Source organism: Sus scrofa, chromosome 1 (genome assembly GCF_054392235.1).
Source record: "Sus scrofa isolate SSC_HxYL_T2T_F1_AM1 chromosome 1, Sscrofa_HxYL_maternal_Yorkshire_Landrace_v2.0, whole genome shotgun sequence".
NCBI lineage: Eukaryota > Metazoa > Chordata > Mammalia > Artiodactyla > Suidae > Sus > Sus scrofa.
The window spans coordinates 241,537,777-241,554,844 of NC_139383.1; the positions used below are offsets into that span (position 1 = coordinate 241,537,777).

At 38.9% G+C, this 17,068-nt stretch overlaps 1 protein-coding gene across 3 annotated transcripts in view; it reads right to left on the reverse strand.

The window, feature by feature from the left end:
• Positions 1 to 17,068, reverse strand: part of GNAQ (G protein subunit alpha q) — a 305,513-nt gene that overhangs the window by 92,717 nt on the left and 195,728 nt on the right. The window lies entirely within an intron of this gene.

Below are 17,068 nucleotides of genomic sequence, written 5' to 3' on the forward strand. Positions count from 1 at the left end.
CTGAGCCACAACAGGAGCTCAAGAAGGACAATTATTAGTAATGATTTAATTTGAACAGCAGTTAACCCTCCACTCTCACATACCCAAATTTCCACTATTTATTTTATACTGGCTTTATCTATATTATTAGATTGACCCTATTCAATTTTTTAACAAGGAAAAGGGACCGTTATTTTCATTACACATTTAGTAGGAAAGAAGTAAAAATATTTAAGAAATTTTCAACAAGACTGAAATCAAAATGTTGCATGGTCAATTCCTAAATTAACCAGAATATACCACTGCCTCCCAATCCTAATCAAAATAAGTTTCATGAGTGTATAATAAATATAGATTATACATGCACATAAATATGCAAATAGACAAATATAATAACTAATTACCCTGGAAACTGGAGGCAGATGGCTGATAATTTTTAAAATAGTCTTGATTTTGTACCATAATACAAACTTGTGAACTAGGTTAGTGAATGACTATCATGATTACATGATGACCTAATTATTCCTTTCATAGAGTTTTAAGCAGATAGAATTTTAATAAACCTAATCCAGGATAGGCCTGTCCTATTCCCAGTCTTTATCTTCCTTCTCATTCCATAAGAGGTAAGGGCCCCATGTCATTAGCCTAATTTTGACTTAAATAAGGTTTCAAGACGCCCAACATGTTGAGACTGAAGAAACCACCTTTTCTTACTAGTTCTGCTCTGACATTGACAGTCAGATCTAGTAACTGAGAAGCCCTAGCTCTGCTCTGGACCCTAATCTTGGAAAATGGATCCCTAGAGTTGTTTTTTACACCTAGTCCCTACCCAGGCAATCTGTCTTATCCCATCAGCCATCCTGTGGGCTTGAGGTCCCATTCCCGAGTCTCACTCCAGGTGGGCCCATCACAAATACAGTTCCCCAGAAGGCTCCCCTTTTACAAACAACATCACTGGTTCCCCAGCGAATCCCAATACTGTGCTTAGCTCTGCAGCATTTGCTGCTCTGTGTCAGTACTAAGGACTCTACTGGTCCCATTGGCTCTATCTTTTGCCTGCTGACCCCTGCTGTCCACTGTATGTGGAACCCCTCCGAGCACATACAGTGACTGTGGGGGTCTCCTCCACCCTGCCCAGCAGGCACATCTCATACCTTTGTGGGTAGGCCTAATGTCAAGTTTCAACCTCTACTGTCCTGCCCTTGCTCACTGAATATGAACAAGTACTAACTCTGTGTCCTGAAGTATGACAAGGATCACTCTTGGTATAATCCTCGATTAGAGTCCCCATGGCTACCTCTGTATTACAGGGTTCTCTAGAGGATTCTGTGGATCTTTCAGGGCAGCTGGGGCCAGAAACGAGAAGGAACAAGATGGTCTCCTGCTAGATGTACTCTAAAGAGACGGTTTTAATCTATTTCTTCTTATGACCCTGGGTAGTTGCTTAACCTTTCCAAATGCTACCTCTAGTGGGGAAAATCCTGCCCCCACCAGATAAGCTTTGTGTGGCTTATTATTGTGCTACAATATAGTAGGTGAGTGGTTCTCAAAACGTGGCCCCCACACCGGCAGCATCACCTGAGAATGTGATAAAAGTGCCAAATCTTCCGATCCTGCCTCAAACTTTCTGAATCAGAAACTCTGGAAATGAGGTTCAGCAATCTGTTTTAAGAGGCCCCCTGCAAGATTCCAATGCATGTAAGAGTTTAATAACCACTGCAAACTATCAAGCACCACATAGATTCTAGTTGCTGTGGTCATAATTAATTGCCAGACTGGCCAGAAAACTGCTATTGGAAACTAAAGAGAAACAGCTCATAAAGGCAAAAGTCACCTCAAAGCAGGGGGCATTTTAAAGGCCCGGAAGCCACGGAAATGCGTAAAATAGACTGGATAGGCAACAGGGAGTGATGGGACTGCAAGACACTGAGAGAGACACACCCCGATTATAAAGGATAGTTGCTATTTTGCTCCAACGAATTGTTTCTGTTAGGATATAGGCCCAGTGTTGCCAGACTTTCTGATTATCAAAGGAAGCCAAGTCTAGATTTTTTTTCCATGAAATAGCCCTAACTTTAAATCTTGGCAACCCCATAAAAGATAGGTAAAGTATAAAGGAGATGTTCTTTCGCTTCTCCATTTGTTTCCCTAATAAGATTGATCACTAACACCCTGTCCGACACAAAACCTGGAACACAGAAGCTGGCCACTTAACACAAGCTAATAAGTAAGTAATTTTGTAGGACTTTCCTACAACAGTATGTACACAAACTATTACAGAAGCCAAAGGGAGACATGGTTGGGACCTCTCTCTGAATTGGGTAAAAGCCACATGATGACACAGGTTGGTGTAGGTAGCATTTGAAAACTGAATGTGACACTCACTACATTTTGCCAGCCATGTCATTTGGAAGGAGTTCTGTTTCTCTTTCTAGAGAAGGTAACTTATCCCAGAGAAATCAGTCTCAACATAGCAGACGCTTTTCACCGTTACGAATAAATGTGGGTTGGACCCCAATAAGATGCTAGGTAATATACAGAAATGAAAAAATTACACATAGTTCCCACGGAGGGGCAGGAGTAACATTGAGGGGGAAGAGTCTACATAGACGGTGACGAGCACAGGATTATCTGAATATTTGCATGTCTAATCCTTAATTTCAGGTGACTGAAAGGGCATTAAAATATATAACTGTTGAGAAGGTTGTCTAACTGAAAAGTTTGCTCTGATAGAATGAGATTCTGTTCTACGGTTGGAAAACTCCTCTGATTCCCTCTTCTCGCTCTATCTCCTTTCTTTCTCTTACATCTGGAAGGCTTTCTCTATTCTTTTGTGCACATTCTTTACCTTTTGTTCAAGGACTGTGTCTTACAGGAAGATGTTCCTGACATTCTTCCTCTCACCCAAAATGTGATCTTTGTATTTTTTGAACCACAGAACATCTACATTTTGATATATGTTAACAGTTACCTCTTCTAAATTATATACTGAGGGAAGGGGCTGTAGCTTACTGACCCTTCATTTATTTTGGGACCCAGCACAAAGTGAGGAGACAACAAATATTTATCTAATTTAGCTGCATTTAGCTGCACGTATAAACAGGAGTTCCTTTTGGGGCTCAGCGGGTTAAGAACCTAATGTTTGTAAGGATGAGGGTTCAATCCTTAGCCTCTCTCAGTGGGTTAAGGACCCGGTGTTCCTGTGGCTGTGGTGCAGGCCTGAAGCTGTGGCTCTGATTCAATCCCTAGCCTGGAAACGTCCATGTACCACAAGTGCAGCTGTTTTTTTTGTTTGTTTGTTTGTTTGTTTTTTTTAAGAAAAGAGAAGAAAAAAAGGCACATATAAACACAATGTAGAATCTTACCAAGTCAGTCTCTCAAGGAAATTTCCACTTATCACCTACTCTCTCAGATCTACATAATCCTTAACAGCACTTATCTCGGCAGCCGTTGTGCATCTATTTGTGTGATATTTGTTAGTATCTTTCTCCCTGATGACAGTATTAAGTTCCAAGACAGGCTCAGCATTGCAGTATCAGGGACTAGCAGAGTGCCTGCCACTGATGCTCAATAAATACTTGTTGAATGAAGGATAAAAGGAAGGAAGACTGGAAATTATACTAAACTGAAAATCAGAACACCTAACTCTAGTCCTGGCTTTACCCCAACACGAGGAGAAATTCCTTTACCTCTTTAGGACTTCGTTTTCCTGGTCTACAAGATTATGCAGTTGGAACAAGTCATCTCCCTGAGGTTTTATTTAGCCGTACAGTTGTATGACTCTAAGTAAATACAGCTAAAATGCATAAAGCACTGGGGAGTCATGACACTGTCCTTCCAGGAGCATGAAATATATCATTTATTGAAACAAGACCTCACTATTTCAAACAGTGCCTGCCAATAACAGGGCAGAACATGGTTAAGTCTGTACATGAAAATGCTACATGGGGGTTGAGCAAGTAGAAATCCGTGTGAATGGAGAGGTCAAAAAAGGGACCAGAGAGAAAGCAGGATTCAGCTGGCAGGAGGAGACGAAGACCTGTGACTCTTCTGAGGAAGAGGTGAACAAAAGCTGAGCAGACAAAATAAACAAGGCACTCTCTTTTAACTCTGGGAAAAAAAAATCTAGTGAGGAAATTTCATGCTGATCTTTAGTTGAAATTAACCTCCACAGTGAAAGCTATAAAATTAATCTCCACTATGAACCATAACTCAAGCTCCACCATCTATGGAAATAAACTGGCCTCAAAAAAACACACAGATCACCAGTTTGCCTTTATGCAGTCACTTTTACTGCCTCCTAAGCTTTGTTGTTTCCTTCCATCCTTGCTGTAATATAATCAACTGTAATTTGCATTTATGCAAGAGCTTTCATCTAAAGTTCTCTAGGATAGTTAAAAGTATGACAGCATTTTACAAAACACATACTGAATTTTTAAACTGCCTAAATAAACGTCCTCAGTGCAATCCTCTCATTTTCTTGGTAAAAAAAATATTCTGTGTGTGAAAAGAGTATTTTCTAATATGTTAGAGTAAGAACATAAATTAAACCCTTTCCTAATTGCCCAAATGTCCAATGGAAAGTAGTAAAAAATCACAAGTAATTATGTGAAATTAAACAATTACTAAGGAAAAAGACCATGATGAAAAGAAGTCATTTCTAATCAAATAAATAACAATTATAATTGACTACCCTTACTATTTTTGAACATTGTACACAGAAAAGCAAAACAGGTATGAGTTAATCAAATAAAAAGCAACATGTGATTCTATTTCATTTTAAGTTACAGTTGAACACACTGGATAGAAATATTTAATTATGAATGCTAGCTTTCAGAATTCTTAGCAAGCTGGTGGCAAGCCTTAGAGGGAACATTGTGAGAACTAAGTAGCTACTCTTAGGAATTCTGGCAGAATTCTAGGGAAAGACCACATGGAAACCACAGGATGTGCCAATGTGGTAATGTCTTGTTTTTGTGATTTGGTGGTCATAAAATTCAGGTAAATCTTAGGTGTGTTTATATTTCCAAGGCTGCTTCGGCAAAAGGAAGGAAGAACTGAGTCCTCACCACAGTGACTCTTTCCCTGCCCACAGAAGGCCCAGCCTGCAGATGAAATAAAAAAGATCTTATAGTCACTTTGGAAGGATTTTCAAAAACTCATTAACAGCTCAGGGTGGCTTTGGCCTGGAATGTCACACCTATTCCGGTTCCTACACTCCAGAAGTAGAAAACCAAATGGGAACTTCCACATTTGTTGAAGCTCTTAGACACAAATATTCAGCTCATTAGAGCTGCTCTGTTTGAATGGATGCCCAACACACACAGAGGGCCTCTGAATGAGAAGCAGTCCGAACTGCTGCCTGAGTTGTTTATATCCTGAACTGAGGTGCACATCTTCTTCTCCCCCACCCCTGGGTGCTTATTTCCATGTGGGCATTTCATTCTAATGCCACCGGTACTAGTAGAGCATGATCTCAGGCAAGCTGGTTACCATCTCTAAACCTCTGTTTCCTATCCTGTTAAATGGTGGTAACAACAGCACTTATTTAGACTGGTGAAATGACAGAACTGAACACTTAAAGGCAGAGCCTAACACCCAAAGCTGATAACTGTTTAAAATGCAAAAGAGAAGGAAAATAGCATAGAAAACTTAAAACTTGGTGCACACCCTTACTGTGACCGTAGGCAAATTATGCCCCTTTATTTGCTTACAGGGGAAACAACATTCTGGAGATAATCCTGGATAATGGAGCTCTATGTGGCCTCAAATTTGTAAACACACCTTAAAACTTCCTACCCAAAATCTGGGCAAGAACTGTCACTTCTTAGACTGCCTCTCATCACAACTTCAACAGCTGACCTTCACTAAGATGCACTGTACATGGAGTGACAGCTGCGGATGCAGCATTTTCTTATGGGCATTACTGCATAAATAACAAAGAGCAAAGTCACACTGGGCCGCTGCTGGCTGGGCTCACGTAGCAAGTGATCCATTCCCACAGAAGAGCCTCTCCACACTTACGACTGAACTCATGGCTCAGCAAAACCACAAATTACTACATGACACAGCCTTTTCAGCCCCTGATGAAGATTATGAATCCTAGGTGTGGAATCTTTCAGTTCTAGAGAACTTCTAATTCTCCTTTGCTAAGCACCCATGTCCCTCTTCACCCTGGTATCACAAGGAGAAACAGCCAGGTGTTCGCAGATGCTTAAGTCCCTTCTATAAAATGTCATAGTATTTGCATATAACCTACACACATCCTCCCATATACTTTATTTATTTATTTATTTATTTAAGGTCACACATGCAGCATATGGAAGTTCCCAGGCTAAGGGTCGAATCGGAGCCGCAGCTGCTGGCCTATGCCACAGCAACTCCGCATCCAAGCCACATCTGTGACCTACACAGCAGCTCACATCAATGCTGGATCCTTAACCCACTGACTGAGACCAGGGATCAAACCTGCATCCTCATGAATGCTAGTTGGGCTTGTTACCACTGAGCCACAACAGGAACTCCCTCCCATATACTTTAAATCATCTCTAGATTATTTACAATACCTAATGCAATGTAAATGCCTTGTAAATAGAAGCCGGGGTATAGCAAATTTAAGTTTTGATTTTTTGGAACTTTGTGGAATCCCCCCTCCCCACTGGAATACTGTCTCTCTTCATTGGTTGAATCTGCTGATACAGAGGGTTGACTATACTGAATCTCTCTTACTGAGTATTGCCGAGAACCAAAGTAGCAAAGAGGAAGACTGGGAACAACTGCTTGAAATCAAACCAGGCTTCAATTATAACTGACACATGCCAGCCCTGTGTCTGTAGGCCAGTCTCTCAACTTTCCTGAACCACAGCTACCTCATTTATGAAACAAGAGAAAGGATTCCTTCTAGGGCTGTCAGGAAACTTATAAGGGTTGTTAGTAAAAAATACCTAATTATATGAAATAATAATTATTATGAAATCTTCTGGTATGTGAAAAGTACCATTAATGAATATTAATTATTTCAACAAATACTTTTCGGGAGCTTCTATCATGACTAAAATCCATGAGGACATGGTTTGATCCCTCTTGCTCAGTGGGTTAAGGATCTGTCGTTGCTGTGAGCTGTAGTGTAGGTCGCAGACATGGCTCAGATTCTGTGTTGCTGTAGCTGTGGTGTAGGCTGGCAGCTATAGCTCCAATTCGATTCCTAGCCTGGGAATATCCATATGCCACAGGTGTGGCCCTAAAAAGACAAACAATTCAAAACAAAACTTTTCTGCCATGTGTCAAACAAGACACTAGATACTGATAAAATAAAATGTTCCAGATAGCAAAATACTAGATAAGAAAATTAAACTATCACATATTATTCTACTTTAAGACTTCACAAATTGATTTGTTATTACTATTAAATTTGCCTTCCTATGGTTAGAGTTTTACTTTTAATCTCTATCACGGCACTCACCAAGGTAATCAATGACTATAAGGCACAATTCCTTTCCCAAAAACATTTGCTGGAAACTCATTTCTTTTTTTGCTTTTGCTTCAGTATAAGCTATATTTGCTTATTCTAACACACAGCGGATGCCTTCTTCAATGTAGAAAATACTTCTTATTTATTATTTAAAATGTTCTTTTTCTTTTAAAAACTCCATCTCTTTCTTGGCTCTACCACTATAATTTTCACGCAAATATTCTTCTATTTAGTTCTTTTGCTTATTATTTTCCTTTTTCATGTCTGGAGGCCATGTCATAATTATCATATTAATGACACTGCAGGTCAGAGCTTGATGCATCACTGTATAACACACACCAAGCAGTTCCAGAGTCTGTTGACTGACGTAATTACATGGTTCCATTATGAAGAATCTTGCCCTCAGGTCTACACAATCTTGGGATGAACTAAAGTGTATACTCTTTGAAATGCTACTCATTATCTTCATGATCTTGATGGTAATATATTATGGGTGTATGTGTGTGTATACACGTATATACGTATACATATAAATATATATACGCATATAGGTACACATACATATTGTGAATGCCAAAAAAACCATTTCTTTTCTTTCTTTCTTTCTTTCTTTTTTGTCTTTTTAGGGCCACACCCGTGGCAAACGGAGGTTCACAGGCTAGGGGTTTAATTGAAGCTATAGCTGCCAGCCTATACCACAGTCACAGAAATGCCAGATACAAGCCGCATCTGCAACCTACACCACAGCTCACAGCAACACTGGATCCTTAACCCAATGAGTGAGCCCAGGGATCAAACCCACAACCTCATGGTTCCTAGTCGGATTTGTTTCCACTGTGCCACGAAGGGAACTCCAAAACCATTTGTTTTCAAAGAGTTTATTCGAGGTCACAGTAATAAGGAAATTAGAAAAGAAGATTCTTTTAAAGACATACATAATTATTAAGATTCAAAAGAATCAGGTACTAATATGGCTGCTTTCAAAGAATATTTGAGGACCATTAATTACTTGGGATTTAAATGGCTGTTTCTTTGAGAAGTGGGTTTTAGAGCCAAAGAGATAACTATAGAGAATGATTCTGAGCTGCAGAACTCTGAACCTTTAATAAGATAATAGTGTTAGGAATCCATGAGCAAAGGGTAAGGGTGGCAACATTACTGTATTTCCCAAACATGTCTGACCACGGTAGCATTTAGATCAGTTAATGCGACTCGTGTTCTCCTGAATCACACTTTGAAAAGCACTGACTAGAGACTGAGACTCCCAACTACCAAGTGGGGACTGATTTTACACAAGCAAAACAACTAACTCACTGATTGTCCCACACGCTGGCATAATAGGCTAATGCCTGCTTTATAGATTCAAATCATCCTCATTTTTGAGTTCACATTTTGCATGCGGTTCATTTCCTGATATTACGTCTTAGGAAAAACATAATCACTTTAGCCATTTTGTCTGGGCTCCTACAATCATATTAGACAGGGGAGTGTGCTGCTGCTGGTTTGGAATTTTATTTTGTTTGACAATAGGAAAAACAGATCAAGAAGGGTCCCTTGCTCAGCTTGGTCGACATTCAAATAAAGAAAAAAAGAAAGAAAGGAAGAAAGAAAGAAACCTTAAAACAACAAGCTCCTTAATGAAGCGAGGCCCAGATGTACTGAGGAATCTCAGGGTCTTTCTAGGACATTCAATGTGAAACCTGACCACTGCAGCTTTAGAAATTGTGTTCAAGAGAACTGAAAGTGAAAGGCTCACAGCTACAGAACTTTGCAGAAGAAAAGAAACTTCCTAGAACACTTGTTTATATACCTCTTTAGGCAAGAAACTGTTCCAGTGGTAAGAATGTAAAAAGAATCAACAGCAGTATGAAGAAGAGTAATGTAACATCTAGAATCTGAGCAGGAAGAAAGTATGGTAAATAAGAGAACCCATGGCATTTTGGGAGAGTAAACAGCAAACTACTTAATTTGTCACTGTGAGGAAGGACTCGAATTTTAAGGAACACTACAAATAATTATTTGGACACATGTTGAGCAACTGGTAATTTTTTTTTCTTTTTTTGCTTTTTAGAGCCGCACCCAAGGCATATGGAAGTTCCCAGGCTAGGTGTTGAACTGGAGCTGTAGCCGCCGGCCTATGCCACAGCCACAGCCACAGAAACATGGGATCTGAGCTGCATCTGTGACGTACACCACAGTTCATGGCAACACCGGATCCTTAACCCAGTGAGTGAGGCTGGGGATCGAACATAAGTCCTCATGTATACTAGTCAGTTTCGTAACCCACTGAGCCACAATGGGAACTCCTAAAAACTGGTAATTTTCTAGTGAGGGTAGAATATAGTTTCTAGTCTATACATGACACTTGAGTATGAAAAGGGCTATTACTTTCACATAAACAAAAAAATAAGAATTTTTCTTGATACATTCATGATTTTAGTTATATTCTTAGCAATGTGTGTTTCTAATATCATATCCTTGACATTTTTCAGAAGACTATATTCTTTTTCAATATGGATATATTATATATTTAATTATTTCATAAATTTGTCTATAATATTCCTCAAAATTGCACTTACCACTTCAGGTTAACAAATTTCAAATTCTAACATTATCAACTGGGTCCTTCTCTATAAACTTTAATATTTTTAACTGAAAAATATTCTCTCTTTTAGGGGTTGAAATACTTGGTAAGCCCAAAATTATTCTGATAAATGGAAGGTATTCTTAACTCTATTATTTTTTCAAATGTAAATATGTAAATATTTCAGTTCAAATATTTTCAAAGGAACGATCTCATTTATCAGTTCATAATATTCTTTCACAGGTACTTTTAGGAGACAAAACTCAAGACTGGCAGATTATCACAGCTTGTGTGAACACAATTATGACTTACATGTGAGTCATAACTAATTCCAAGTTCATTTCCACTCCATAGGATTCTTAATTTAATAAATGTTTTGCCACGACACTATGTACCATCAAGCACTGCATTCAGAATGAACTATCAAAAGCTTCACCTTGATTCCATGAGTTAAAAGAAGGGTAAAAGCAAACAAGCAGTTGTTTGTGAAGATTTCTTTCTGCTAGGGAAATTAACAGATTAATAGCTATTGCTTCATTTTTTGTGCACCCTGCATAGATAACTTGGAATAAAAAAAAATGAACTAAATTAATTTGGAATGAAGTCACTTGATCTAAACAAAAAGTCATGCTTCACAGAGTAATATGAACATGCATTTTCTGCAGCTGTCCATGCTAAAACATCATGTTTGGGCACTATCTTCTGAATATAACAGCTAACTTTTTAAGGAGGCACTGATACTCTTACAGCAGATCTGTGTTTTTCATATTTTGTGTGGTTGATATCACTTCGGCTACAATGGTGAATGCTGAGTATCAACAAACACTTTTGTACAAATTATAAATTACCATCTTCTTGAGAAATGAAAATTCAGTATTAATTTTTTTGTTAAATATGCATTTTCTGGGCTTAAAAAAAAGCAAACTTATTTTAAAAAAGGGAGTTCCTTTGTGGTGCAGTGGGTTAAGGATCTGGCATTATTACTGCAGCAGCTCGGTCGGTTTTATGGCGCAAGTTTGATCCCTGGGCCAGGAACTTCCACATGCCTTGGGTGGAGCCAAAAATTAAAAAGCTTGTTGTGGCCAAAAGAACTTATTGCAAAATAAAACGATTATCAAACAATAAAGCAAACAGTAACAGATTTATACCCAGCAATAAATGATAAAAACCACAGAAGCAAAAGCTATCAGACCACCCTGGCAAGACTGCTCAGACTCTTTTTTTGGCCCCATCCACGACATGTGGAAGTTCCTGGGCCAAGAATCAAATCCAGGCTTACCCCAAAGCTGCAGCAATGCCAGATCTTTAACCCACTAAGCTAGGCAGGGGATCGAACCAGAGCCTCCACAGAGACAAGCTGGATCCTGACTACACCACACTGGGAACTCCCAAGACTACTCAGTCTTGATTTTTCACTTACATTTCACATATACCTAACATCTTTCCACTGACTCTGCTCACTAAAGATCTGGTGTGTTAGCAGACCTCACAGCTTACAGACCAGGGTACAGCATGACTGACTAATAACAATGGACAATAATGCCAGTAGCAACATGTCCTTCTATATCACCCTAGAGACTAGGAGGAGTTGGCCGTCCCCAGTCACTCTTGTCCACATTTATTCCATATTAGCAGTGAGTACCCACATGCTGTCTCGGAAAGAGAGAGGCAGTTACACTGCCTCTGGGAAGTATTTGGAAAAGAGTTAGAACATCTTCCAGATTTAATCAAGTGCTAAAGTGAGAAATCTGTTCAACTACATGCGCAGAATTTGGAAATACAAAGTGAAAGTCTATCAAATCCATCCTGGTTTATTTTACAGCAGCTATTAATAAGAATACTTCATTAAAAAATGAGAAACTGGAACAAATGCTTAACTAGTGGGACACTGGGACAAGAGGTGTAAACTGTAAGTGTCTCGGGCAAACCAGGACTCAGGGCTGACCTCTGCATGGGGAAGAGGTGGGCTAGAGGAATTAGGAAGACTAGAAGTGAGCTCATCTGCAGACCTGCTTGGCCTAGAAAAAAACTTTTTTAAAGCAGTCAACATCTCAAATTGAGAACTTTTCCATTAAATAAATAAACAAATTCCCTACCTCTTGATAAACTGTAAGACCCAGTAATACTATGTCCACATTCTAAGAAGACAAGAGGCTATAGCTAGCAAGCTACAAAAAAAAAAAAAAAAAAATCTGTGTGTGAATACAGTTAACATAACGCTTCTATTTACAAGTACATGGAAGCTTTGGAGTCAAACACTTTCACCCATGCTCCCTTTTACTTGCTCTGGGGCTTCTCCAAGATTCAATTTCCTCATCCCTAAACTGACATGATGATACCTTCATCACAACGCCGTCATAAAGTGTACATGTAATACTATACATAAAACAGCACGGAAACAAGCACACACTAATGGCTCAGTAAAGAGAAGTAGCCTTGAGTTTGATATGATCAAGGGAATTATGGTGAAATACCCTCAACCCAGCCCTTTCCTTACATTCAGTGAACCAACCCTTTGGAGATTTCAATTTTGGGGAATCAATTCCAAAAATATAAAATGATTTCCATGATTTCTACTAACATGCTATATATATATCACTAACAGTTTGGTATCTTAAGGAAATGCTATTTTAAATTCTTAAGGTATAGCTTATACACAACAATTACTGGTGATTATTTTACTGTTAAAATTGTTTTTTCCAAATAGCAGCAAGTTGACTTTATTCACATACGATTTTCTTTTCCTCCATAGGTAAACCCAAATCTCAATATGCTGTATTCATTTCAACGTTGTTTTCAAAACATGCAAAGGTCATAACTTGACAAAAACCAAATAGATGCACATGAAGATTTTACTAGATACAGTATATTCAGACGTCCTCTTCTGAAATTCTGATGAGCCTCCCATGAAAAGCTGACTGGTGACCCAGTACGTGGGTCATGAAATAAAAACCAAGCTAAATTCATCTTTATATAACTCAGAAGGACTTAACATTTTCATTGCTTTTTCAGAAAGATAAAAATGCATATTGCCTCTTTTATGTGTTCTTAGCTTTATATCTATTTTTGAAAAGCTTTCATGTAATTTCTAAATTTAGCTCTTATTTCCTTTTTACTGTGCCATCTGAGCTACAATCCATCTCTAATAACCTCCAGATCTTCACTCCAAGGAACCACTATAGAAACGGACTCTCAGAAAGAAGATAACCTTTCACTAACCTCTTCTGTGCTTGTGGACAGCACAGGATAACCACTTGCTTTGCTTCTGCAGTTTCTGTGGGCATCATCTACATATATCTTAAAATCCCCTTCACTTGGTGGTAAGAAATATCAACCTCTCCAGAACATCAATGTCTTTTATCAAAGTGACCTCTTGCTAGGAGAATGAGTTAAAAGAAGATACATATCTCTTTTGGAGTTCCTGTTGTGGCTCAGTGATAACGAACCTGACTAGTATCCATTAGGATGTGGGTTTGACCCCCTGGCCTCACTCAGTTAAGCATCTGGTGTTGCCATGAGCTATGGTATATACAGATCACGGCCACGACTTGGATCTGACATTGCTGTGGCTGCGGCATAGGCTGGCAGCTGCAGCTCTGATTCGACACCTAGTCTAGGAACTTCCATATGCTGCAGGTGTGGCACCAAAAAAAAAAAAAAGTAAATAAAAATAAGAAATATATCTCTCTTAACCAAAGGCAGAAGATCGAGGTGGGGAGAAAACAAAATGAAGGGGCAGCAAAGAGAAAGCTGGTGAGTTGAAAGGAGGTTGAAAATAATGGCATGCATATGGATAGGAATTTCAGAATAGTTCATCTGGAATAATTACCATTCTATTAAAAAGTTCTTCTCTTTTTATTTTCCATTCATTAATATCAGATTTAATAAATATGAATTATATAGAGATTTTAAAAATTTTAGTTATGAAGAGAAACTTCAATCAACAGTCATTCCTTGTTATTGCAGGGGACTGGTTCCAGGAGCCCCATGAATACCAAACTAAGTGGATGTTCCAGTCACTGATATAATATGGTGTGGTACCATGAACAGAGCTGGCCTTCCATATCCAAGGGTTTTGTATCCACGGTTTCTGTATCTGCGGATTCAACAGCAGATATGGAGGGCTGACTGCGGCCGAAACTGAGTGTGTAGCCAGTAAACGTCGTACAGGAGTCTTGCAAATATTTATGAAGGAAATCATTGGTCACAAAGAACAGCAACGCTTAATTGAAAAACTAACCTACGGATCTGGCGAAAAAAGAATGTGCAATGGGGACTCAGCCTTCCAAGAATCTTATCCATCCTCCCATTTAAGCTTTTCCTAATTATTATCATCTACTTGGAGGATTTATAGTCTTCATAAAACACCTACTGGGCACCAAGCTATATATTGCCTGGTACTACTATTTAAGTGCTCAATGTTTATATGTAAAGAATTTCCAACAATGCTGGAAATTACTTCAGGGTAGGGACTATTTAATATTTCTTATATTCTAGCCTAATGCTAAGGACTACTTGATAAATATGCTACAACAGAAATGAACTGTCTTCCTTTTTGATATATTTGTCCAGAAAAGCAATCCAACAAGACTAAGGGTAAAAAGGAAGAATGACTCATACTGGACAGAGTAAACAGTCCTGCCCAGCAAGTTGAGAGGTCTAGCTGGACCCCTGGTATGATCTTAGACTAGTCTCTAACCTGTATAGGTTAAGTGTTGACTTCTGTAACTGAGTTACTGGACACATTCAAACATAATCTGAAGTGAAATTAAAATAGTTATCTAATGGCCTGTCGTGGACACTGGTCAAACGGAACAAGGCAGGGCTGTGGATCTCCCTTGCCATGCTTCATAGCAACATTTCAGCTGGACCATGAAGAGGTCAGGAGTGGCCCAGGTGTTAAGGCCCTCAAGAAACTTGGGGGGCAATGGCTATATTATAATTGAAAAAAAATTTAATGCAGGTATAGCAGGTAATGGGTAAGGGCTGAATACCAACTCTGCTTATAAGTAATATCTTTGAGTCATAAATGTGTTAATTTAATTCAAAGGTCATTATTCTTATCTGATGGTACAGGCCTGCTTAAGAGCTAGAAATAAAATGAAGGGAGAAATTCCCACTAATATAATCGATAATAGGTATTTTTGATTCCACTCGTCCCCATACTTCTAACATTCTTTTTTTTCTCTAACTCCCAGCTTTTCCTCAATAGCATGAGTTCACCTTGCAGTGAGGAGCCCAAACCATGCTCTGTTCCCTGCTCTGCTCCATAAATGAAGCATAACATCGGAGAACAGACTTAACTACAATCTTGGTTTCAGAGTTGAGGAAAGTGGGGGTTTTTTGTTCAAGATAAAATTTCCTGTTACACGCAACAGAAATGACAGTCTCACTTAGGTGCTTGAGGCCCCTTTGGACCAGCAGCATGTGGCATGCCGAGAGCCCTGAACGCCCAAGAGGATGAAACAGAGAACAGCAGGGAGGGCAACTAAGTGGTACTAAGTATTACTTAGTGGTACTGAGTATTAGTACGTGGCTGAACACTGGGATCACTTGGGGAGCTTTAAAAAACACACGAGTCTAGGACTGGTCTGGGAACTAAGGGTTTTTAAGGTTCCCTAGGTGGTCTAAGTACAGCTAAAGCAAAGAAACACAGGGGGGACCTAGGTCTCCAGAGTATGGGGCACATAACCACCCACTGGGTATAGGAAGGAACCACCCAAACACTATGTGTTTAATCTGAAAAGCCAGATATTAAGTTTGCCTGTATTTAAAGTATGGCACCCTCATCCATCTGATGGCTGTGGACGGTGTCCAGGAGACCTGAGGGAAAGGTACGAAGTTCCTGAGAATCCTCCCCCCTTGTTCATTTTCAGTGTGTTGCTACATACCCCTATTTATGTATCCCCAGTCAGTGATTTACAGCTTCCACTATTTAAAGAGAAGAATCCTGACAACAGTTTATCATGAGAAGGGGAATAATCAGGAAAACATTTTGAGCCATGAGAGGTTTCCTAATTATGCGATGGCAAACTACTCACAAAAATTGCAGAACTCAAAGAGCTGCACATTATTCTTTCATAAAATGATAACTGTTCCAAATATGCTGGCTTTTTTTTTTTTTCTTGTCGTGACAAGGAGCTGAAGGAGTAGCTCATGTGGCTGATACCTTTATAAAAATAAATATATTTCATCTATCTCTTCAAGGCCAAAGAACATTTCAACATGAACGAGAGAGAAACTGCTAGGAAACTTCAGCTGTGGAAAAGAGCATTTTTGAAAATGGACATTTAGAAATGTTCTCACTGTGATGTGATTTTTTTCTGTTAAAACCGATGTAAGGTATGACATTAGTAAAAACAAACAAACAAAAACCCAACTATTTTAGGTGTAAACTCTAAAAACTTGGGTGAAAAATGTTTCAAGAGTTTTAGTGGGGTTTTTAACCCAATTGTTAAAGATGAATAATGTGACACCTTCTTTCATTTAGTTTGAAAGAAGGGCTGACTGATACCTAGCAAGATGGAAATTTACTAGGAAAGTTCAATTAAAATTCTTTGCATAATTGATGAATGGGATTGAAAACAAGCATGGTGATTTATTTAGTGGGAGGAGCCAGTGAGGCAGTTCCTTCCATTTACGACTATGCATCTTGTGTGATATCTTTATTTATGAGACACTAAAAATAAGTACTGAATCAAACTGAACTTAGAACTAACTAGACCACTGAATCACTGTCACACAGAATTAACCAATTTTCTAAACAATTAAAATTCTATATCACAAGGAGCTTAAAAGCTTTATCAGGCATGACTTCAGTGAAAATCAAAATAATTTTTATTGATGGGACACATGATCTAAAAAGTACAGACCATACTGTTTAACAGACTACCCTGCGTATGCAGGCAGCCACTCCAAAATTAGGTATCTAGGGTGAGGAGAGAGGAGATTTGCACTGCACACTGTAGGCACTGGTTATAGATGGTGTATAAAAGGATTGGTGGTGTATAAAAGGGAAAAACTATAAATCCTAT